Source organism: Sus scrofa, chromosome 5 (assembly GCF_000003025.6).
Source record: "Sus scrofa isolate TJ Tabasco breed Duroc chromosome 5, Sscrofa11.1, whole genome shotgun sequence".
NCBI classification, from domain to species: Eukaryota; Metazoa; Chordata; class Mammalia; order Artiodactyla; family Suidae; genus Sus; species Sus scrofa.
Window position 1 is genome coordinate 90,567,144 of NC_010447.5, and position 6,169 is coordinate 90,573,312.

Here is a 6,169-nt window from a genome sequence, read left to right on the forward strand (position 1 = left end):
CTATTTTTTTTTAGGGTCACACCCATAGCATATGGAGGTTCCCAGGCTAGGGGTCAAATCAGAGCTGTAGCCCTGGCTTACACCACAGCCACAGCCACACCAGATCCGAGCCATGTCTGCAAGCCTACACCACAGCTCACAGCAACACTGGATCCTTAACACACTGAGCAAGGCCAGGAATTGAACCCACAACCTCGTGGTTCCTAGTTGGATTTGTTTCTGCTAAGCCATGGCGGGAATTCCTCGAGCCTATTTATTTTTTGAGTAAACTAGCTTTTTGCCAATATCTTTGACCATGGCACTCTTTTTGGGGGGATGCCTGTTAGCATTCCGCAGAAATGCTGTCATAACACAATATATCTTTGAGGTAGCAAAGCTGATCGTAAAGATGAAAATTTGCAAAGATGTTATCACACCTCACCCTTGTTAAATTGAATCTGCACCACAAAAATATCTTAAGTGTTCATGTTAAACTTGTTTATTGCATGAGATGGACTGGGTAGGTGACTCATAAAAAGCAATCTTAATTTTGCCCCAGTCCCTTCAAACCTACTATTTTGACTATTCAGCCCTAACTCCCAGGTTCCACTAACCATTACAACTCTGGGCAGTTCTCCATTGGCTGTTCTTATTACCAACAGGTAATACCTAAAAAACAAATCTTTTTCTCAAAGCAGGAAAACATCTAGCGCTGTGCAAAGTCCAATCCATGTCACTTTTAGCTCTGCCTCCCTTCACAGCTGTGATCAGTCAGGCCGGAAATTTGGGACTAGGAGGTGGGGCCAGATGGGTTTCCTTACTTCCCCCCCTCTGTAGCTTCTCCCCTGTTTCTGGCTGTGATTTCTGGCCTCTTCAGAGATGGGGGGCAAGCAAGGCGAAGGTGGAAAGGCGGAGTAATCGACGGGTGATACGGTGAGCTGTCACTGCGATCCTCTGAGTGCGTGGACATCCCAGTTGACTTTTCTCTCCTGGAGCATTGTGATGAGTTTTTTGTTTTGTTTTGTTTTGTTTGTTTTTTTAAGATACCTCACTTTGCCTACACTACAGGACACCTTTTCAATAACTGTTCTGCTGACTCGGGCAGTGCCTCTCAGGCCAGCCACGTATGGCTCTTCATTCTCTTGGCTTCTAGTGGTACCTCCTCACTGATGAAGTCATGGCACCATTCTAGGCAGTCTCTCCCAAGATAATCTAGTCCGCCTTTCTTGGGCAGATCCTTATTTGCCCCCCCCCCCCCCCATTTCTGGAAGTGCTACTTATTCCCAATATAACTCGGTTTTACATACCAGAAAAGAGTAATTTGGGCCACAGTCCCATGTTTCCAAGTATGAGTCAGACATCAGTCCCTGTGTGTTTTGAAGTCCAGAAGACCTGACGTAAGCTCTCCAGTGGTTCCATTGATGTGTCTCTTTTTTGGTTTGTGTTAAAGAAGTAACGCTTCTGTCCAGGGTGGAGGTTGAGGATGGGGACGCTTACTAAGTTGATAACACCCTGCAAAGAAATCCCCAGTACCAACTTCTTTAAAGTCATTCTTGATAGATTGGAGGTTGTCAGTGTTTACGTGGGTGGAACCACCCCCATAACCTCTTACCAGGTCCCTTCAGCTGCCACCTCGCTTTAGAATGTGGGGCTCCTTGGCACCAATTATATGGGGCCTCCTCTGAATCCTGTACAGAAGAGGAAATGCCCCCATTTAACTGCGCATTACACATGCCTTAATATATTCAACGCACACTAATATCTCTTATGAGAAATACAGCAAGAGAAACCAAAGCTGAAACGAGGACCAGCCAGAGGTATCGCCCCGAGGCTCTGTCATGTTTTTTTATAATGCATAAGGCCCACAAAAATGCATAGGGAAGAAAAAAAATGGAAAATATTAATTTTATGTACCAATTCTTAGCTTCATAGGGTGAGTCTTACAGCCATTAGAATGTAGACACAGATTAAATTTCACTTGTAAAAGGCTCACTTTGCTCTAGCCCCTCGTTCACGGCCATCCTACACCGAATTAATTTCCCCTATAAATACTTATCTGTGCTTAGGCTTGCACTTGTCCTTTGGTTTTTGTTGTGTTTGACCTTTATAACAATACCCTTATTTGCCCAGAAATCCCCTGTTGGCAGCACTGTTTCCAAATGAGCTCAAAAACATTAAGGCCACCAGCAATGATGCTAGAGCTAAGAGTCCCAGTTAAAAAAAGAAAAAGCAGTTCAGATTGAATATCAGTTCCCTGACCCATGTCAGCTAGGGATTAGCTGTGCATTTTATCAAGTTAAAAACTCACAAATTTCTGAAACTCTTTTACTTTTTTATAATACCCTATAACAGTGCTTCTCAATCAAGATTGCCTATTAGAGTCACTCGGGGAGTATTTGGAAATTCCAATACTCAGACAGCAGCCCACTCTAATTAAATCAGAATCTTTGTGTTGGGAGCCAGGTATCATTGTCTTTAATGGTATTCCCACGTGCAGCCAAGTTTGAGTGCCACTGCTAACAGCTTTTGTCTGGTGTGTAATTTCTACCCATTCATAGCAGAGCACATAATTAAAATCCTTAAGGAACTCCATCCCATCTTTAGATAGGAGCGATAGAGAGTGCATCGCCTAGGCTTTGCTAAGTTCAGTTTGCCTGCTCAGTGACTCTAAATGTTGATTAGGCTCCGTCATTTAAAGTGAAGTTCTAAGAACAAAATTTTAATTGTTTAGTTTTTCTTGAAAGCTCAGCTGTGTAGGCAACAGTGGCTTCTCCCCATGACAAGCAGCTGGTGCTGGGTAGCAGCAGATGGCTTTAGAGGGGGCCGGTGCTTCCACCTTTGCCCACAAGCCTCACTCACTAGCATCTCCTGTCTGCCCTATAGGAAGAGTTCTGGACACCTGGCATTGTTCAAATTTGGAGAAGTCTTTCAAACCTTAGCCTCTTCCATGTTAGAACGCAGGCAACTCCAACTTACTCCGGAGAGGCTTCTTTGATTGAAATGGTTCGAACAGTCCCTTAACCCCTGGATTGTTTAAAAGGTGATTGGGTTTCTCTCTTAGGTTCTCTGCCAGCTCGTTTTGCAGCCGCCCTCTCTCTCCCCCACCCCAAGAGAGTTTGTTCTGTTCTTTTGCTTTAAAAAGAAAACAAAGTGTGACTACACATCTATTCTCCAAAGACCACAGCTTCTCAAGGCTGAGAGCCAGATGCCTGTTTTGTTTTCCATCTAGAGCTGTACATGCAGAGAAAGTCAGCGGTGCAAGGCCCTTCTGCTTTGACCTTCCAAGGGCTGAATGCACAGCTAGTCAACAGTGGAGCTGAAAATAGAACCCAGGACTTTCAAATCATTGTTCTGCTCACTGGGCTGTGCTTCCTCCCATAAGAACTTGGTTAAACAACGTCCTGTTTTGCAAAAGTAGAAATCATATACTTGTGAGAAATTGGATGCCGAAGAAATACAGGCCCCACCCTCAGGAGAGATGGCACTGTGGCATCAAAGAAGCATGAATTCATTTCTAGCCCTGCAGCGTATAGACTGGATACGCTCAGAAATGTGTGTTGAATCATCATCTTTGTAGTGTGTGCCATGTCGAACAAGGAGTCCTCACTGAGGGCCAAGCGTGTATTCACCTAACAACCCACGGAAAGGAAATGTAGAATGTTGGAAAGAGTATCATGAAGGTGACAGGACGCGTGATAGAGGTGGTCAGGGACCTGGAATCTGAGTCGGGTGGCTTTTTGAGATAGGGTAGCAAGTGCTGTGGGAGGGACCAGAGGTTAGGTAACCGGTGATTCTCAGCTTAGGGATGTGTGTGGCCCGCAGAGAAGGGAGCAAGCAGATCTAAACAACAGGAGGATTAGGATAACCGACCCTTTCCAAAGCTCCTAGGAAGAGTTCAGAGCTCGCTCTTTCGTCCCACCATTTTGCAGAGAGCTCCTCTCTCCTTTAGGGAGATTGCATTGGCTTTCAGGAAGGCAGGAACCATGGGGTTCTCACTGCTGTCGCCCCCGCAGGCCTAGCACACAGCCTGTTCTGGGAAACAGAGCGAGCCAAGGACCCGACCTTCTGAGTTCCAGCCCTGGCTCTACAATCTCCCACCTGCGAGACTTGGGGCAAGTGACTTTGTCTGCGTGTCTCAATTTCCTCATTTGCAAAACAGACATAGTAATCGTCGTTCTCACCTCCAACAGTCACTGTGAAAACTGAGTTACTGCTTGTGAGGTTCTTAGAATATAGTACTTGGTACATAGTAGGCATTCATTAAGTGTTAGTTATTGGGGGCTATCAATACCTAATTTATAAATAGTCTAGCTAATAGTATTGGAGAGACTATGCCACGTGACTTGATAAACATTTTGCATGGATTATCTTCATTCTAAAAACAAGTACACAAGACAGCTTCTTTTATTGCTTCATATTACGGATGAGGCACTGAAGCACTCAGGGGTGAAGTAACTTACTCAGGGCCACACAGCTGGTGACAGGAGAAGGATTTGAAACTCTAATGGTCTGAAACCACATCTTTCACCACTCTTCTGCCAGTGAAGCTTGTATTTCCTAGGAGGTGATAGCTGCTTTATGATATTCTTTTGAGGCTCAAACATAATTTATTGACACTCTGAAAGTATTAAAAATATATCTACATATGTGAGGTGATGGTGATGACTAATAAACACACAAGAAATCCGCTCTCATTAGCCTCACTTAGCATCTCCAAAGGTGTTAAAGAGAATAATTGGCTTTAGGAACCAAAGAACAAGGAAAACTAGTCATTGCAATAGACCAAAATGCAATTTGATATGTGGGTGTCACCTATTCAAGATAACAGCCGTTGAATAAATTAACAAAAGAGCTTGTTGAGAACTGAAGTGACATGATCTTTCCCTTGTTTCTTGGCTGAAATGTACCCAGTTATGATACATTTTATTTACTTAGGTGCCTTGATCACTGAGTGGTTTTCTCAGCCATAAATATGAGGGGAAATGGTGAGATTATTTTTGTTGCAGAAATTATTTGGAGTGTTCTAGTGTTCTGGAAAGCAAACCAACCTTGAGGTTGGGAAATGAGGTTTCTGGCTGTGGCTTCATTATCAAGTAATTCCCTCTAGAACTTGAAGCAAATCTCTTAGCCTTTTAGAGCCTCAAATTTCTCTGTTTGAAAACAGAGCTTTGGATGCCACTGATTTATAAAATTCCTAGTTCCCGTGGAAATCTTTGATTTCCTCCCTCCTGGAAATTTTTATTATAAAGCATACCTTTTCATATCCCCACCCCCGTATATGTATTTAAACCTTTTTGAAATCAGATTATTTCAAAATTAAACCATACATTAAACTTACATCTTTTTCATCTTCTTCCCCTAAAATATTGTCACTAAATTGATAGCGTATCTTAGAATTAAGTCAAAGAAGTAGACCCAAGCATAAACAAACAACATAATAACCACTGCCACAAACAATAGCTAAAGCTGTTCCCAAGGCTTGGTTGATGTGTGAATGGACTTGTGTGCTGAAAATTAGATAAAAAGCACTTAAAACATCGCTGCTGCATAATTTCTTTAAAGCTCAATCTATCATCCAAGGAATGAATTGTATTTTCTCCATAGGACCTAAGATCCCAGGATTTCCTGGCCAAGGTTGACAGCACTCTACCAGAGACAAATACTTATAAAAACTAAGATGCCTCAGTACACTGACTCTGCAGTCTGCTGTATGTACCTGTGACTAATCTGTCTGAAGCCAAGTCATTTCTTTGTAGTCAGCTAAGAACACCAAGGGGCCCTTCTTTCCTCCAGGCACATCCACGTGGGAGAACAGCTGTTCTTTGTTTCAGGAAAGGACAGGGCAAAGGTTAGTTCATGGGTAGAGTTTCCTGTTTGTAATGTCTGAGACCAAGGGAGGTGCCTGCAGTTTTGCTGGCTTTGTTAAAGGGGAGCTGGTTCGTGTTGGGGTGGAGTTACGATCAAAGTACGGCTTCCTCCCTCCCCAGCGGATGGCTTGGTCCTTCAGATGCGCCTAAGACGACTCACACCATTGCCCTGCTAACAACAGTCCCTTCTTGGCTCCCCTTTGCCTGCGAGATGAAGTCCAAGCCGTTCGCACTCTCTACACTCTCTCCAGAATCGCTTGCAGTTCTGCGACCCCTCCTCGCTCTTTTCTGCCCGGAGTGGTTTTTCTGTGCCTTCACCTGGA